The sequence below is a fragment of the Lagenorhynchus albirostris genome, chromosome 3, assembly GCF_949774975.1.
Source record: "Lagenorhynchus albirostris chromosome 3, mLagAlb1.1, whole genome shotgun sequence".
Taxonomy (NCBI): domain Eukaryota; kingdom Metazoa; phylum Chordata; class Mammalia; order Artiodactyla; family Delphinidae; genus Lagenorhynchus; species Lagenorhynchus albirostris.
In genome coordinates this window covers 80,189,069-80,209,784 of record NC_083097.1, presented here as the reverse complement: position 1 = coordinate 80,209,784, position 20,716 = coordinate 80,189,069, and the positions used below count along the sequence as shown (strand labels likewise).

Below are 20,716 nucleotides of genomic sequence, written 5' to 3'. Positions count from 1 at the left end.
GTCAAAGCTATGGTCTAATGATTGTTAAATATAAGTTAATCCAAAGGTTCCTGATTACTGCTAATGAAAATTGCCAACTGAAATGGAACATGGTTTTGTAAATAATTCCATCGGTTTGAATTAAGGGCCAATGAACCACAATTTCCATCATAAGATGGGGCACTGATACCTAATAACATATAAGTATACTTTAATATCATAGAAAAAAAAAGATGGGGCACTTAGTGCCTTTTCATGTTTATGGAACAAATCCCTAACCCCATAGGACACATGATATTCTGAATAAGTATATATAGTTATACTTATCCAGTATATGCTTATATCTGGAAAACAAACAATTTGGTTTTCAAATAAAAATGTTCTTTAACCCATTCTTCATCTCTGTTCTCACTAAAACAGATAAAGTATGCCTTCTCTATCAAAAGACAAATAGCAGAGAAAATATTTGTGAATCATGTATCACATAAGGGTCTAGTATCTAGGATATTTAAAGAACTCTTAAAGTTCAACAGAAAGAAATAATTTAAAAATAGCAAAAGACTTCAATAGACATTTCTCCAAAGCACATACACTAATGGCCAATAAAACATAAAAATATGCTCAATATCACTAGTAATTAGGTAAATGAAAATCAAATCACAATGAAATACTACTTCTTGCTCACTAGGATGGATATTACTTAGAAAATGAAAAATAACATGTTGGTTAAGATATGGAGAAATCTGGACTCATAAACTGCTGTTGGGAATGTAAAATGGTTCAGCCACTATGTGAAAAGATTGGTAGTTCCTTAAAAAGCTTAAACATAGAATATGTGATCCCACAATTCCACTCCTAGGTATATACCCAACAGAACTGAAAACAGGTACTCAAAAAATGCATATATCTAAGTGTCCATAGAAACAATATTTACAATAGCCAAGAGCTGGAAACAACCCAAATGTCCATCAACAGATGAATGCACAGCCAAAAACCAGACACAAAAGGCCACATACTGTATGATTCCACAAATATATTTTATAACATCTAAAATATATTTTGCATATATAAACTAGCCAGAATAAGTAAACCTATAGAGTCAGAAAGCAGATTAATGGTTGTCAGGGCCTTTGGAGGGAGAAAGGAATGGGGAGTAACCGAGTGATGTGATATATTTCCTTTTGTGAAGAAAATGTTTTGAAACTAGATAGAGGTGGTAGTTGCACAACACCGTGAATGTACTAAATGCTTCTGAAGTGTTCACTATGATTAATTTTATATTGTGTGAATTTCACTTAAGTAAAATGTCATACAGCACCCGTGCATGTGCTTTGACTTCACCCCCTTGCTTTCTCAAGAATTATTTCTTAACTTTCTGCATCTTCAACCACTCATTCTCTCACGTTTTGTTTTACCGAGATATAATTTACATACCATAAAATTCAGCCACTGAAGTACACAGTACAATGGTTTTTTATATGCACAGAGTTTTCCAACCATCATCACAATCTAATTTTAGAACATTTCCCCAACCCATTAGCAGGCATTCTTCAACCCTAGACAGCTACTAATCTACTTTCTGTGTCTATGAATCTGTCTATTCTGGACATTCTATATAAATGGAATCATACAATATGTGGCCTTTTGTATCTGGCTTCTTTCCCTTAACAAAAGGTTTCAAGGTTCATCCACACTTAGCAGGTTATTGATACTTTATTCCTTTTATAACAAGAGTATTGCATTGCACGCATGCCACATTTTGTTTATCCATTCACCTGTTGATGGACATTTGGGTTGTTTCCACATTTTTTTCTATATAAGTAATGCTGCTGTGAACATTCATGTGTAAGTTTTATGTGTGGATATAAGTTTTTATTTTTCTTGAAGATATACCTAGGAGGGGAACTGCTGGATCATAAGGTAACTCTAACATTCTAAGGAGCTGTCAAACTCTCTTCTACAATGACTACACCATTTTACATTTCTCAGTTTAATATAATTTACCTTCTTTCTCTGCAATCTAACTTTTGCATTTAAAATCAATTAGCAGAAGATTGTCTTCTACCCTTGCTTCTCAGGGTGGCTCCTTGATTCAATGGGATTGGAGGGAAGTGACAGTATGGCACCAACTAAAGAAGGTCACTCGCCACCCAATACTACAAGAATTAAATCATTAGTCACTGCAGTCGCTGACTTTCAACACACCCTGAGAGGAATTCAGAGCAGGATCAGGCACTCTGTATTCTGGGAAAACATATAATTACAATGTCTATTCTAATTCTAAAAATCCCTTTAAATGCTTTCTGCAAGTGAAATTATTTCAAAAAGCAACACTATGCTTTTATTTAGTCTCAGATCCTCTCACTTAAAAAAAAAATGTATTACCTGCACTTTAACTGGAAAAAAATGTGGTTGTTTAATATTTTTGCAGCAGTTCAGCATACTAAAATTAGACCAGGCTTAAGGGGAAGGTTTTTGCCTGAGATCCCCCTGCTCTCCACTTAAAACCAACTTTCTGGGCTTCCCTGGTGGTGCAGTGGTTGAGAGTCTGCCTGCCGATGCAGGGGACATGGGTTCGCGCCCCGGTCCGGGAGGATCCCACATGCCGCAGAGCGGCTGGGCCCGTGAGCCATGGCCGCTGAGCCTGCGCGTCCGGAGCCTGTGCTCCGCAACGGGAGAGGCCACAACAGTGAGAGGCCCGTGTACCGCAAAAATAAATAAATAAATAAACAACTTTCTGTTTTCTGTACACACCAACCCTTAGGTTCTTAGTGACCTCCAATTTCCTCTTAGCTTTTGGGATGTTAATAATCAGAAGCCATGACCTCATGCTTCAGATGGTTCTTATCCATCCCACCACCAACATGCACCTGCCCTTGGCTTTAAATTCTTTAGAACTTTTCTCTCTGAAAGTCACCTTAGTCCTCAAATTGATTGATTTATTATGATTGGCTGTTTATCTTATCACCCCTCTAAGAAAATGTCTTTAAATCAGAACAGGGACCTTCTGTTGGTAGTATCTTTGTTCAAAGAAATAATCCTGACTGTGGGAATGCCAAGCACTATAGCAGGCCACTCTGGAGATATTCCGAACAAAACATAGGCAACTGCCTTTTTCAACTTAGCATCAGACTGACAGCCTCAGCCTAGTAAATAAATGCACATGGAGAGCAAATCTTCAAAGAGCAAGCCCTAAGAGCTAAGTCACAGGAGTCGTTCATCATAGCATTAGGTAATTCTTGAGCTTTAAGATGACTGACATGTTTAAACTGGTCTGGATACACACGATGTGTCCCTGAAGTGGTAGTAGGGTGAGTGGGAGAGATGGAGGAGGAGATTTTAATGGAAAGCAGTTTTCTCTTTCAAACTTTCCTGTATGTCTTTTAACAACAACAATTTTTTATGTGTTTTAATTACTGCCATGTTGTACGATTTTACCCTATTCTTTGGGTTTCTCCTAAAATATCAGTGAGGTAAAAACTGTCTTAAGTCACATTGCATAAGGTATTTTTTTATATAAATAATAAAGCCTTTCATAGAAAACTCACTTCAGTATCTTATGACAGTGGAACCTGGAGTCACATAGATCAGTTGAAATCCCACTCAATATGTTAAAACACGTTAGTAGATGTAATGGTGTTCAGATTGGTGGGCTCCGTTTTAGTCTTTCTGTTTTAGAGAAAATACAGAGGAATTACTGAATCAGAAATACATGTTACAAAAACAAAACCTATTATATTGTATGACTTTCTGGTCTTCATTGCTAATAAAAAGGCTTTTCTATATTTTGTAATTTAGAATTCCCTAAATTGGGTAATAGAATATGATTTAGAATTGTTAAATTCTAGTATTAAAATTTGATGTGTGGGGTCTTCCCTGGTCTCACAGTGGTTGGGAGTCTGCCTGCCGATGCAGGGGACGCAGGTTCGTGCCCTGGTCCGGGAGGATCCCACATGCCGTGGAGTGGCTGGGCCCGTAAGCCATGGCCACTGAGCCTGTGCGTCCGGGGCCTGTGCTCTGCGGTGGGAGAGGCCACGGCGGTGGGAGGCCCACGTACCACAAAAAAAAAAAAAAATTTGACGCCTGTATGAGACTTCTAAGTAGTTTTGGTGAAGGAAATGCTTTGAAATGGTCTGATTTAACTGATTATTTTTTCTCATATTGAACATTTGCACTTATGTGAGCTAAACACTGCTAAGTTCTACAGATAAGACAGTGAGCTCCTTTGAACTTTACTATTTAGATAATCAAGAGTTTAATAACAAAGTCTCATGAGTAAAAATATAATTATAATGTATAGTTAGTGCCATGAAGGAAAATTAAAAGGTACTTTGAGAGCATGTCACAAGAGATACTAATGTAGTCTGGAAGATCAGGAAAGATCTCTGTGAGGAAGTATTATCTGATCAAGTTCTGAAAGATGCTTGGCAGCTACATGGTGAGTTAAAAATCGGAAGGAGAGCAGTATGGGAAGAGACCCAAATAGGAAGCGTGGCAGTGAAAGATGATGACGATGACTGGAGAAAATTGTGAAACATGAGGATGAAAATACAGGCAGAAAGCAAATCATGGAGGACCTGTTACACCATGCTAGAGATTTTGTGTTTCATCCTAAAGGCACTGCAAAATGATGAAAATGTTTTAATTAGGACATAGCATGAGCACCTATCCATGTTAACACCATCCTGGCCCTAGCAAGGAGAATGGATGGAAATTGAATCAGAGTCAAAGTAGGAAAATTATTTTTTTAATTATTGCATTAGTCCAGAAGAAGGGATTGTAGCTTCAACTTTAATGGCAATCTGAAACACAGACAAGCTTAAGAAATAGTCAAGAGGTAATGTGGACAAGATTTAACAAAGGATGAGTAAAAGTTTTAGAAGAAACAATTAGGCTTTTGTCTTGTGCAACTGGATAGATGTGGTGCCATTTGCTGAAATAAAAAACATACGAGCAGAATACAGTTCTGTGTTAACATGGTGAACTCAATTTTGATCATATCGATATTTAAGTTCCTTTGAGATATCCAATAGGAGATGTATTTAAATATATAAATCTGAAGCTTAGAAGATAAATTTGAGCTACCAATATAAACTGGGATAATTTGCATGTAGATGGCAAACAACACCATGAACATGAAGAGAAAAGGATCTAGAATGGAATACTAAGAAAAGTATCTAGAGTCTGCACCAAAAGATAAACCAGCAAGAAAGACTGATTAGGAGATTCCATATAAGATTGCTGTGCCTCCTAAAGAACTTTCTGGATGGAGTAAAAGCTGCAAAAATATAAAATAAATGGAGTTAAAACAATAATGTGTGCACTAATAAGGTAGGATGGAAAATTAAGGAAAATGGGTCTTTGTTCAACTCAGTGAGCATCCTTATCTGAGAAGAAAGATGATAGACCCGAAACAAATGGAAATTAAGTTTACCCTCTTGCCATGAATTTGGATATTCTTACTGAAGCCATAAAAATTAAAAATTTCTGTGTTACGGTTTTTAGAGTTTTAGAGGTAAATATTATAGCAGATTGAAATAAATGTAGCAAAGATGTTGCTTGAGCTTAAAGAGACCAACAAAGTCAGGGCATTCCATGCATATTCTGAGGCAGTTGAAAATGTATTTGTTTACATCTTTCTTATCATTTGCTTAATCTTCTATAATCTTAGGACTAATTGTCCCTCAAAATTTCTGGCAGTAGTAAACTCATATGAATTCATGCAAAGTCATCAAGCAAGGTACATTTTCTCTTGGGGATAACCATTTTTGAGTCCACAGTTCTCAATCTTCAAGATGGACCAGAGGTTTTCTAATATACTAAACAATAGTGTAACCATTATACCATAACTCCTTCTGTAGAAATCACTTTACCAGCATCTTGGGAATTTTGTCTCTTTTCTGAATTCTATGTTTCCTCACTTTTTTCCAGTTTTACTGAGATATAATTGACATAGCATTTTATTAGTTTTAGGTATAGAACATAATGATTTGATACATGTATAGATTGCAATATGATTACAATCATAAATTTAGTTAACATCCATCACCTCACACAGTTACAACTTTTTCTTGTGATGAGAACTTTTAGAGCTTTCTTAGCAACTTTCAAACTTACAATAGAGTATTGTTAATTATAGTCACCATACTGTACATTACATCCCCCAACCCCAGAATTTATCTATAAATAAAATTAAAGTTAAAAACACTTAAAGTTATCTATAACTTTAAGTTTGTGCTTTTTTTGATCTTTTGCATTTAATTTCTTGATTTACCTTATTATTTTGGCAGAACACCTCATCCAGTATTTTTCTGAAGAAAGGATATATAGTAGAAAGGATACATACTATATATATAGTAACATATATAAAAACATATATATATGTTTTTAAAATATATGTCTGAAGACACATTTACTCTACCCTTGCACTTGACTGATAAGCTACTAAAGCATTCTAAATTGGAAATCACTTTTTCTCAGAACCATGAAGGCATTGCCTCACTATCTTTGAGCTTCCCGTATTGCTGTTGATACAAATACTAATTTCTCTTTTATTTCCTAAGAGATCTTTTTTTCTTTTTTAACCGTATGAAACATCTAAGAATCTTCATCATCACCAATGTTTTGAGTTTTCCTATTAATGAGTCTTGGTCAAAGTCTTTCTTTGTCCATAATGCTGGACACTTATTTGGCTCCTGCAATATGAAACAACATGCCCTTAATTCTGGTTAATATTTTTATATCTTTGTTAATTTTACCCCCTCTCTATCCTTTCTTTGTAATTCTTGTTATATGGATATTGGAATTTTTGAACAAATTCTCTGGGTTTTTTTTTGTTTTTTTTACTATTTCCTTTCTTTTTTTTATTCTATTTTCTGGGAGATTTCTAGAACTTTATATTGCAAACTTTATTCTGACTTCATACGCTATCTAATCTTTTACTTTTCAAGATCACTATCTGGTGACATTAATTATAAGGTTAATTTTTTTCTGTTTTCTTCTGCATTTACACTGTCTATTCTTCCAGGATGTTTTTCTATTTCTCTGTGTGTGTGTGTGTGTGTGTGTGTGTGTGTGTGTGTGTGTATCTTTTACTGTTCAAGCTTTCCCTGATTATTTGGTGACACTTGGCTATCCATTAACAGTTAAGGATGAGGTTGAATGTGAGCCCTCTGTGGCTTAGGTATGACTTGAGGAATGGGTTTCAGTGTAGGGTGCTTGGGGAAGGAGTTCCCTGTTCCGTTAGGGCATCAACAGTTCTCAGTCACCCTTTCTCTTTAACAGTCCATTTCCTCAGAGATAAAACCTGTACTCTACTGCCCAGAAACTATGAAACTGGCTGCTATAGCATTGGGAACAGTAGAAGAAGGCAAATGTTCTTCTCCCTCCTTTGTATGTGGAGTTAATTCCTGTATTCCATATGGCACCCCTGACCTCCATTGTGCTTTCTGTCCAGGAGTCCCCCTGGTTCAGCCTCCCCAGCGAGTAATCTTCTTCTGGGTTGGGGAGGAGGACTTATTTGACTATGGATGGTTGTGGGTGGTGAGTATTCTCATATAGACCTTCTGCCAATTCCTCTATCTGTAAGACACCCTTTACACTTGCTTTCATTGCTATTTGGTGCCCCCAGTTTTTGAGCCTGTTGTATATTCTGATATACAAACTATCTTCAGCTGTTTTAATTTTGTTAATTTGGTCACCATATTTACCTTCTTTCCAGTGTCCAAACGTTATTGATATTGCTCCTCCCCAAATTAATATTCTCTATTTTTTTAATGAATAGCACTTACTTTGAACCAGACATTGTTATAAGTACTTTACAAAAATTGAATTATATTGTACCTGAAACAATCCTATCGGATAGGCATTTTACAGATGAAGAAACTGATACTAAGAAAAGGTTAAGTAAATTGCCCAAGTTCACAACGCTAGTAAATGGAAACCCAGGATTAAAATCTCACTCAGTGGGCTCTGGAATCCAGATTCTTCACCCCTGCTCTAACAGACTCTTAGTGGATGTGATTTAGCTACACTAAAATTGCTAATAGGCACCCTTTCTCCACATTTATAAACAATAAAAAGGGGCAGACTCTTTCTATAAGTTACTCTTAACCTTATGAGTTTTTACCCATTTATCCCTTTATTGTTCAATTCCACCATGTTTAATCAGAAATCAGAATTTAATTTAAATTCTTTAAGAATATTTTAAAGATAGGCTACCTTCATATTTAAAATCTGGTGGTACTTCATATAGTTATCAGTCAACATGTCAAATCACATCAAAACTAATGAGAGATACTTGACTTCAAACTAATTCATTTGTTTCTGACCTAAAAATTTCTTTGACCTCAGACTCAACATTAACCTAAAGTATTAATTGCCTGTTAAATGAGGTAGTACATCACCACCATACACACAATAGAAAAAGAGGTACAAGATTATCAATAAATTTTGTACTGACCATATCTATACTTACAGATGCTAAAATAATAAAAGGGGACAAGGATAGAAAAAAGCTACTGAAAACAGGTCAAAAGTTGGAATTTGGAATGTTCTAGTCTCAAGGGCAAAGCTGTGGTGGTTGAGGGAGTGGACCTGACTGGGGAAAAGTCCACTAAAGCCTGAAGAAAGGCAGAGTATTGTTAGGCAGCTTCTTCCTTCCCCCGTCAATATTTCAAGACAATCTACAAACTGGGAGAAAATATTTTCAAATGATGTGACTGACGAGGGCTTAATCTCCAAAATACACAAACAGCTCATACAACTCAACAGCAAAAAAAACCAAACAACCCATTTGAAGAATGGGCAGAAGACCTTAATAGACATTTCTCCAAAGAAGACATACTGATGGTCACTAGACATAAGAGAAGCTCAACATCACTAATTAAATTATTAGAGAAAGGTAAATCAAAACTACAATGAGGCACCACCTCACACCAGTCAGAATGGCCATCATTAAAAACTCTACAAATAACAAATGCTGGAGAGGGTGTGGAGTAAAGGAAACCCTCCTACACTGTTGGTGGGAATGTAAGTTGGTACAAACACTATGGAGAACAGTACGGAGGTTCCTTAAAAAGCTAAAAACAGAGCTACCATATGACCCAGCAATCCCACTCCTGGGCATATACCTGGAGAAAACCATAATTCAAAAAGATACATGCACCCCTAAGTGCATAGCAGCACTATTCACAATAGCCAAGACGTGGAAACAACATAAAGGTTCATCACAGATGAATGGATAAAGAAAATGTGGTACATATATACAATGGAATATTACTCAGCAATAAAAAAGAACAAAATAATGCCATTTGCAGCAACATGGATGCAACTAGAGATTATCAAAACTAAGTGAAGTAAGTCAGAAAAAGACAAATACCATATGATATCACTTATATATGGAATCTAAAATATGCCACAAATGAACCTAACAGAAACAAACTCACAGACATAGAAAACAGACTTGTGGGAGCCAAGGCAGGGGGTGGAGGGGAGGGAGAAAGATGGACTGGGAGTTTGGGGTTAGTGGATGCAAACTATTACACTTAGAATGGACAAACAGCAAGGTCCTACTGTAGCACAGAGGGAAATATATCCAATCTCCTGGGATAAACCATAATGGAAAAGATTATAAAAAAGAATGTATATATGTGTATAACTGAGTCACTTTGCGGTACAGCAGAAATTAGCACAACATTGTAAATAAGTATACTTAAATTAAAAAAAAAATAGAGAGAAAAATACTTCAGGGCTCTTCCTCCCTGCACCAGGAGTCCAGGCAAGCCCCTCTGCTCAGAGCCCCCCAGGGGCAGGGACTCCAGTGAGAACATGGCTTCCTCCCCAGGATCTTCTGGAAAAGGATCACAGAGAATGTAGCTGTTTTCAAAACACACCTGATATTAGTATGAATATCAGACCAGAATATATTTGGAAAGCACACAGAATGGTTTTGAAGAAAAAGTCTTGCCAATAATTTTTAGCATAAATTATATAATCCATTGACTTATTCCACACCAAAATCTAAAACTATTTGTATTATGTCATCACACAAACAGATGCAACTTAAAACATTCCAAAAATAATCATTTGGGATTTTGTCTGGGATTGCGTTAAAGTAATTGGGAGAATGAAAAGATTAACAATCTTGAGACTTCTCAGCCAGGAATGTGAAAACAAGAAGATATGAATTGGCATGACTTGGTTTCTGTACATTCTTTTCCTGAAAAATTATTTCTTCAACCAAAGCCTAATAGAGCAAGGGGATGGCTTGAAACAGTCTGGAAGCAAATTTGGATAGTGAAGAAATAATAGAAATGGATGTATTAATTGGAGATGATCCTTTTCCACCTGACAAACAGAAGAATCAAAATCATTTAGATCAGTAAACAGCCATAAATCTCCATTTCTTAAGACTATTTTTAGGTTTTTGCCTGAAGAAATTGAATATTATTTCTAAGAAGCAGACTTCAGATATCTTGATACAAGTTGAAAGAAAATGGTGTTAATAAAAATCGGTATTCTTAAAAATGTGGAAGTTTCCTTCATGAGAAACTTTTCAATAATGCACATAGCTTAGATTATTATGATACTTTTTGAAGATAATACAAAAAATTTCCACTAGAAAGTGAGTTTTCCCAACTTAATAATATTTCGCAATATTCTCATCAACTTTTTAGAATTATAATGTTCCAGGGAGAATTTAAATTAAGTACATAATATTCCCTAATCCACTTCCCTTCTCTTTTACTATGCCTCTCCCACCTCCCACCCAAGAATTAACCATTAATATAACTCAGTATTTATTACTTCTATGCATATTTGATAATTACATTTCTGTTGAAAGTTTTTATACTTTATAGAAAATATATATATTCCTCTCTATATTTTTATTCAACAAAACAAGTATTGTCCGAATTGCTCTAGTTTGATTATTTTCATTATTGTCCAGTTCCATTGATCGAATATAGCAAAAGCTATTGATGCATGCTCAAATTGGTAGATATTTCTATTATTTTAATATATGCATTACTACAAACAATATTGTGATGAACATTCCTACATCTGCCTTTTTGTATACATGGATGTGAAATTCTCCAGGGCAGGGTTTCTCAATCTTGGTGCTATTGACATTTTGGACAGGATAATTCTTTGTTGTTGCAGTCAGAAGTGAGGAACTACCCTGTGCACTGTAGGATATTTAGTAGCATCCCTGGCCTCCACCCATTAGAAGCCAATGGTGGTCCCTATTTTATGATTAACAAAAATGTCTCCAGACATTGCCAACTGTCCCCTGGGAGACAAAATCATCCCTGAATAAAAAACCACTGCTCTAAACTCTACACATTTAAGTCTCATTGCTATTTTATAGACTATACATATCTTCAGTTTTACTAAATATTGCCAAATTGTCCTACAAAATAACTGTAGTAATTTTCTTTGCAGTCAGTAGATGATCCATTAGATCATTTTTTTATTTACTAGATTTTTATTATGAAATATTTCTAACATACAAATAATAGTTATAATGCAGATGTAAGATGGCAATAAAAATTAACACCATGTATTCTCAACTTGGTTTAAGAAACAGAACATCAAAATATCTTAGAAGCCCACATGTCCCTATCCTGAAGCTACCCTTCTCTTTCTCACTTCTCTTTCCAGCAGAGCTAACCACTGTCTTGATTTGTTTATTCATTATTCCTTTTCTCTCACACCACATATAAGCACACATCTAAATACGATGTTGTTTTTCATGTTTTCATATACTTTTCAGTTTTACACACATGAAATCATATCTCTATAAGTTGGTTGTTTTGTGTTTGTTCAACCTCATGATTTTGGTTCATCATTATAATTTTGAATTTTATTAATGCTCATGTAGATAACTGTAATCTATTCACAGGTAAAATATACAATTACAAACCTTTTGTATTATGGTCTCCAGAATACTAATAAAATAAAAATTCAACCTGACTTATCATTTATTTTTTTCAACACTTTTCAATTTTTTAATACCCCAAGACCCACATTTACTTTCCATGGTTACAAATGTAGATCTCCCATAAGCACAGATTAAGGCACTTCATAAAAATCAAAGCTGAAAGACAATAGCCAGTGGTGTAAGTAAAAATAAGAATACTTTAAATGGGATCTATAGAATGTACATATACCTTACAAATGCATGTTATATAATTAAAACTATTTAAAATATTGTAAGCATATAGATAAGGATTAGAAGAAACTTCAGAAAAAATTAAAATAGCTAGATTGAGGAGAAAAAATTTCAGGTAAAGTTATTTTAAAAAAATATTTCACTGTTACAATGCTGTTTACATGACATTTTAAACTATTCATATCCAAGGATCTCAAAGGAAAAAGGATGACCCTTGCTGACAGGATAGCATGCACTTCAAGACTTATTATGTGAAGATAAACCGTAATTAAGCACATTGCTGTCTCAACATCTTTGGACTGCTCTACTAGGAATTATTATCAGCTCCACAGCTCTTCTTTTTCTATTGAAAATATACAGTTTTTGCATCATTCAGTGAACTTATTTCCTTCTATGTGCCAGGCACTGTGCTAGACATCAGAGACGGATCATAAACAAAGCAGATATACTCCTGACATTAAATAGACACTAAATGAATACTGCACAGCTTCCTTGACCATGGGGGGAATAAAGCCATGTACCATTGGAAGGGAATAAATCTAGAAAAAGTAAGATGCAACCAAACTGATGTATTTATTTTCTTCAGAATGTGTCTTATTTCCTGCAGGATCAAGAGGAATAAATGAGTTAAATATCAGTTAAATATCAGTTTTCAGAGCACAAGTAATTTGATTCAATTTGAATGTAAGGACAGGGACATTGTTTTTTTGCCACTGTATCCCCAATGCATAGTGTGGAACTTGGAACACAGTAGCTGTTTAAAAACTATGTTAAAAGGAGCACTTCCAGGATAATGGAGTAATTAAGGACCTCCAAAAATCAGCTGTCGATAAAAAGTGATAAAACTGGCAAAAAAAAAAGTCATAATTGACTTTTTCAGAAATGTGGAAATTAACCAACAATCCCAGGAGTGCTTACTCTAGAAGAATGCCTAAATCTCAGTAAGAACATGCTCTGTAGAGTTGTAAATTGCACTGTTCCCTTCCCTCTCTCCCCAGCCCCATAGATCCTCAAAAAGCAGCAGCAGCCTTGGAATCACAGTAGATGTGAAAAACGGCATTCTAGAAGCAAATGGAGGGGACAAAATGGGCTAAAAGTTTTTGCCCTAAAAATCCCATCCACAGAGAATTATCTTTTTTGACCTGGCTGGAAACATTTTGGAAAAGCTCCATTCATAGGGCTTGTCGTCATTTGACCAGACTCAGGGCTTACTCAGTGAGGAAAAGTCCAGTCACAAGGCATTTGTGGAAAACAATCAATAAGCACCATTTCATACCACAGCTAATGAGGCAGCAAAACTAACTGGGGCAAACAAGAGGTTGCCCCCCCCCAAAAAAAAAATAGAAGACCACATAAATGTGCAGGGCAGTGAACATACATAAGAAAGACCAGAAGAGGCTGTAATCTCTGACCACTGACTGACATTGAGGGTCTGTGAAAGCAGAAATTGCAAGCTAAGGCACAGCTTACTAGCGCACCGGGCTTCAGAGTCTCTGGATCTTCCATAGCTTTGACATATTGTACTGGCTCAGGCTTCAACTCACTGCTTATGGAGCAGCTTTCTGTTGACTATGGCAAGAAAGGCAAGCTGGAGTTTGATGTCTCTTCAGCCCCCCAACTATCTACAGCAGTTGTAGATCATCATATAACTCCATCTTGACCAACCACTCCATCCAGGAGCATTTGATTATCACTACATGGTAGACAAGGAGGCCATCTTTGATATCTGCCACTGCAACCTGGACACAGCATCCTACCTACACAAACTTCAGCTGGCTCATTGGCCAGACTGTGTCCTTCATCACTGCCTCCCTGCATTTTGATGGTGCCCTCAAAGTGGACCTCGAGAAGTTCCAGACCAATCTGGTACCCTACTCCCACATCCACTTTTACTGGGTGACCTACTCATCCACTGTCTCAGCTGAGAAGGCTTGCCACAAGCAGCTCTCAGTGGCACTGAAGCATGCACCAGCACACCCACAAAGACTTTCAGCAAAGAAGCGACTTATTGATTCAATCTATTTAAGGAAACCTCTGTCCAATCATTAGGAAACACAAAGTTAACTTAGCAGACTGTGGTGTCCACACACGACAAAGAACACAAACTTTAGGAAATTAGTCCAGGCAATTCACTAAACAAAGAGCAATGATAACAAGTAGCAGCAATGAGAAAACTCTGGAGTTCTGTTATTTTAAATGTCCAGTTTTCAAAACAACAAAATTACAAGACACACACAAACAGGAAAATGTGGCTCATACACAGGAAAAAATGCAGTCAATAGAAACTGTCCCTGTATAAGCCCAGATGTGGACTAGACAGGCAAAATCTTTAAATTACCTATTGTAAACAGATTCAAAATTAAGTATATTCCCAATATATTCAAAAGTAAAGAAAAAAATGTATAAAGAATTAAAGGAAAGTATGAGAAAAATATCATGAAGTAGTATCAATTAAGAGCAGGAGGTATGTAAAAGAACAAAATAGAAATTCTGATGGCAAAAATACAATTAATATAATACAAAATTTAGTACAAAAGCTTGAGTTGCACAAAAAAAGAATTAATTTAAAACTGGGTCAATTGAGATTATCTAGTCTAAAGAGAAAAAGGATGAAGACAAATTACCAGAGCCTAAGACTAGTGGTATACTGTCAAGCATACCAACATAGACATAATGGGAATTCCAAAATGCGAGGGGAGGAAGAAAGGGACAAAAAGAATTATTTAAGAAATAATGACCAAAACTTCCCAAATATGATTCAAATTAATCTACACACTTAAGAAGTTCAATGCACTCCAATTAGGATAACCTTAGAGAGATCCAAACCTAGGCACATGATAATTAAACTATTAAAAGACAAAGACAAAAGAAGAGAATCTTGAAAGCATCAAGAGAAATGTGACTCCACACATAAAAAGGATTCTCGGTAATATTAGCACCTGTTCAAAGACACAAAATAGGTTGAAAGTAAAATGATAAAAAAAAGATACTCTTTGCAAACAGTAAACAAAAGAGAGCTGAATACTAATATTATGCAAAATAAACCTGAAGACTAAGAGGTTTTTTGCAATAAAAAGAACATTTTACAACAATAGAAGTCCCATCAGGAGCATAACAATTATAAAAATGTGTTTTGGGGACTTCCCTAGTGGTCCAGTGCTTGAGAATCCATCTTGCAATGTGGGAGATGCCAGTTCGATCCCTGATCAGAGAGCTAAGATCCCATATGCTGCAGGGCAACCTGCACCACAACTGATGAGTCCAGGTGCTCTGGAGCCTGCACTACAACTAGAGAGAAGGCCGTGCACCACAACAAAAGATCCTGCATGCAGCAACTAAGACCCGATGCATCCAAAACGTAAATATTTTTTAAAATTTGCTTATATATATGTGTGTGTATATATATATATATATATATATATATATATATTTTTTTTTTTGCAGTACGCGGTCCTCTCACTGTTGTGTCCTGTCCCATTGTGGAGCACAGGCTCTGGACGCGCAGGCTCAGTGGCCATGGCTCACGGGCCTAGTCACTCCAAGGCATGTGGGATCTTCCTGGACCAGGGCACGAACCCGTGTCCCCTGCATCGGCAGGCGTACTCTCAACCACTGCGCCACCAGGGAAGCCCTGCTATTATATTTTTATAAAATATACCAGTACGCTTTTGATAATAGAACCCCAAAATACATGAAGCAAAATCTGACAGATTTGAAGGGAGAAATAAAAAATTAATAATAGAGGCTTCAAAATTCTACCTACAATAATAAAAAGAACTACATAGAAGATCAGCATGGAAATAGAACACTTGAACAACATTAAGAACAAATTAGACTTAATACACATCTAGAGAACACTCCACCTTAAAAAAACAAAAAAAAAAACCCCAAAAATACACATTCTTCTCCTCAAGTGCACATGGACTGTCCTGCAGAATAGGTCATAAAACAAACTTAAGTGTAAAAGGTTCAAATCATAAACAGTGTGTTCTCCAAACCACAACATAATTATAACAAAATCAATAATAGAAGAAATTTGAGAAATTCCATGAATATATGGAAATTAAACAATGTATTCCCAGAAAACACAATGGATCAAAAATACTCAGAAAAGAAATTAGAAAATATTTTGAGATTAATTAAAATGAAAATACGACACACCAAAACCTACTGGATGCAGCTAAATCTATGTTAACACGTCCAGCTGTAAATGCCTATATTAAAAAAGAAGATCTCAAATCCCTGATCTTCCATGTTAGAAAACTAAACAAAAAAGAAAGGAAAACGAAACCCAAAGTAAGAAGAAGGAAATAATTGAGATTAGAACAGAAATAAATGAAATTTTAAAAAACCAGGAAAATCAATGGAGATAATCAAAGAAAAAAAAGTGAAACAACCTATCTGATGTCAAAACTTACTACAAAGTTACAGTCATCAAGACAGTATAAGTCAGAAAGAGAAAAACAAATACTGTAAGCTAACATATATATATGGAATCTAAAAGAAAAAAAAAGTGGTCATGAAGAACCTAGGGACAAGACAGGAATAAAGATGAAGACCTACTAGAGAAAGGACTTGAGGGTATGGGAAGGAGAAAGGGTAAACTGGGACAAAGTGAGAGAGTGGCATGAACATATATACACTACCAAACGTAAAATAGATAGCTAGTGGGAAGCAGCTGCATAGCACACGGAGATCAGCTCGGTGCTTTGTGACCACCTAGAGGGGTGGGATAGGGAGGGTGGGAGGGAGGGAGATGCAAGAGGGAAGAGGTATGGGGACATATGTATATGTATAACTAATTCACTTTGTTATAAAGCAGAAACCAACACACCATTGTAAAGCAATTATACTCCAAAAAAAAATAAAATAAAATAAAAAATTTTCAAAATAGTATATAGTATTCACATATAAATAAATATACAGACCAATGGGATAGAATTGAGAATCCAGAGCCCTTATATTTATGGTCAATTGATTGTCAACAAGGTTGCCAAATCAATTAAATAAAGGAAAGAACAGTCTTTAACAAACAGTGTTGGAACAAAGAAATATTCACATGTACAAGAATAAAGGTGGACCCCTATTTCACACCATATATAGACATTAACTAAAAGTGGTTCATAGACCTAAACATAAAAGCTTGAACTATAAAATTCTTAGAAAAAAACAAGTAAATCTTTGTGACTGTGACTAATCTTCAGAGACACTTACTGTCATCTTTTTTTTAACATCTTTATTTTAGTATAATAAAGATATACAGAATGCCAACAAACACATGAAAGAATGCTCAACATCATTAATCATTAGAGAAATGCAAATCAAAACTACAATGAGATATCATCTCACACCAGTCAGAATGGCCATCATAAAAAATCTACAAACAATAAATGTTGGAGAGGGTGTAGATAAAAGGGAACCTTCTTGCACTGTTGGTGGGAAAGTAAATTGATATAGCCACTATGGAGAACAGTGTGGAGGTTCCTTAAAAAAATATAGAATTACCATACAACACAGCAATCCCACTACTTGTCATATACCCTGAGAAAACTATAATTCAGAAAGAGTCATGTACCAAAATGTTCATTGCACCTCTATTAACATTAGACAGGACATGGAAGCAACCTAAGCATCCAACAAGAGATGAATGGATAAAGAAGATGTGGTACATATATACAATGGAATATTACTCAGCCATAAAAAGAAACGAAATTGAGTTATTTGAAGTGAGGTGGGTGGACCTAGAGTCGGTCATACACAGTGAAGTATGTCAGAAAGAGAAAAACAAATACCGTATGCTAACACATATATATGGAATTTAAATATATATATATATATATATATACACACACACACACACACATACACACACACACACACACGTCTATTTTGGTCTTCTGCCCATTTTTGGATTGGGTGGTTTGTTTTTTTGATATTGAGCTGCATGAGCTGCTTGTAAATTTTGGAGATTAATCCTTTGTCAGTTGCTTCATTTGCAAATATTTTCTCCCATTCTGAGGGTTGTCTTTTTGTTCTGTTTATGGTTTCCTTTGCTGTGCAAAAGCTTTGAAGTTTCATTAGGTCCCATTTGTTTATTTTTGTTTTCATTTCCATTCCTCTAGGAGGTGGGTCAAAAAAGATCTTGCTGTGATTTATGTCACAGAGTGTTCTGCCTATGTTTTCCTCTAAGAGTTTGATGTTTTCTGGCCTTACATTTAGGTCTTTAATCCATTTTGAGCTTATTTTTGTGTATGGTGTTAGGGAGTGTTCTAATTTCATTCTTTTACATGTAGCTGTCCAGTTTTCCTAGCACCATTTATTGAAGAGGCTGTCTTTTCTCCTGATACAGATTGCATTGAATCTGTAGATTGTTTTGGGTAGTATAGTCATTTTCACAATGTTAATTCTTCCAATCCAAGAACATGGTATATCTCTCCATCTGTTGGTGTCATCTTTAATTTCTTTCATCAGTGTCTTATAATTTTCTGCATGCAGGTCTTTTGTATCCTTAGGTAGATTTATTCCTAGATATTTATTCTTTTTGTTGCAATGGTAAATGGTAGTGTTTTCTTAATTTCACTATCAGAATTTTCATCATTAGTGTAAAGGAATACAAGTCATTTCTGTACATTAATTTTGTATCCTGCTACTTTACCAAATGCATTAATTAGCTCTAGTAGTTTTCTGGTAGCATCTTTAGGATTCTCTATATATAGTATCATGTCATCTGCAAACAGTGACAGCTTTACTTCTTCTTTTCTGATTTGGATTCCTTTTATTTCTTTTTCTTCTCTGATTGCTGTGGCTAAAACTTCCAAAACTATGTTGAATAATAGCGGTGAAAGTGAGCAACCTTTTCTTCTTCCTGATCTTAGTGGAAATGGTTTCAGTTTTTCACCATTGAGGATTATGTTGGCTGTGGGTTTATCATATATGGCCTTTATTCTGTTGAGGAAAGTTCCCTCTGCCTACTTTCTGGAGGGGTTTTATCATAAATGAGTGTTGAATTTTGTCAAAAGCTTTCTCTGCATCTATTGAGATAATCATATGGTTTTTCTCCTTCAATTTGTTAAGATGGTGTATCACATTGATTGATTTGTGTATATTGAAGAATCCTTGCAAGCCTGCGATAAACCCCACTTGATCATAGTGTATGATCCTTTAAATGTGCTGTTGATTCTGTTTGCTAGTATTTTGTTGAAGATTTTTGCATCTATGCTCATCATTGATATTGGCCTGTAGTTTTCTTTCTTTGTGACATCTTTGTCTGCTTTTGGTATCAGGGTGATGGTGGCCTCGTAGAATGAGTTTGGGAGTTTTCTGCCCTCTACTATATTTTGAAAGAGTTTGAGAAGGATAGGTGTTAGCTCTTCTCTAAACGTTTGATAGAATTCACCTGTAAAGCCATCTGGTCCTGGGCTTTTGTTTGTTGGACAATTTTAATCACAGTTTCAATTTCAGTGCTTGTGATTGGTCTGTTCATATTTTCTATTTCTTCCTGGTTTAGTCTCAGAAGGTTGTGCTTCTCTAAGAATTTGTCCTTTTTTTTTTCAGGTTGTCCATTTTATTGGCATATAGTTGCTTACAGTAATCTCATGATCTTTTGTATTTCTGCAGTGTCAGTTGTTACTTCCCCTTTTTCATTTCTAATTCTATTGATTTCAGTCTTCTTTTTTTTCTTGATGAGTCTGGCTAATGATTTATCAATTTTGTTTATCTTCTCAAAGATCCAGCTTTTAGTTTTATTGATCTTTGCTACAATTTTCTTCATTTCTTTTTCATTTATTTCTGATCTGATTTTTATGATTTCTTTCCTTTGCTAACTTTGGGGGTTTTTTTGTTCTTCTTTCTCTAATTGCTTTAGGTGTATGATTAGGTTGTTTATTTGATATGTTTCTTGCTTTTTAAGGTAGGATTGTATTGCTATAAACTTCCCTCTTAGAACTGTTTTTGCTGCATCCCATAGGTTTTGGGTCTTCGTGTTTTCATTGTCTTTTTTTTCTAGGTATTTTTTGATTTCCTCTTTGAGTTCTTCAGTGATCTCTTGGTTATTAAGTAGTGTATTGCTTAGTCTTCATGAGTTTGTATTTTTTACAGAGTTTCTCCTGTATTTGATATCTAGTCTCATAGCATTGTGGTCAGAAAAGATACTTGATACGATTTCAATTTTCTTAAGTTTACCAAGGCTTGATTTGTGACCCAAGTTATGATCTATCCTGGTGAGTGTTCCATAAGCACTCGAGAAGAATGTGTATTCTGTTGTTTTTGGATGGAATACCCTATAAATATCAGTTAAGTTGATCTTGTTTAATGTGTCATTTAAAGCTTGTGTTTTCTTATTTATTTTCATTTTGGATGATCTGTCCATTGGTGAAAGTGGTGTGTTAAAGTTATGGCTGTTAGTATTTGCCTTATGTATTGAGGTGCTCCTATGTTGGGTGCATAAATATTTACAATTGTTATATCTTCTTCTTGGATTGATCCCTTGATCATTATGTAGTGTCCGTCTTTGTCTCTTGTAATAGTCTTTGTTTGAAAGTCTATTTTGTCTGATATGAGAATTGC

General features: G+C 35.4%; 1 pseudogene; it reads left to right on the top strand.

Moving 5' to 3' along the window:
* LOC132518345 (tubulin alpha-8 chain-like) overlaps positions 1-14,200 on the top strand; it is a 43,444-nt pseudogene extending 29,244 nt beyond the window's left edge.
* Positions 14,201-20,716: the final 6,516 nt, after the last annotated feature.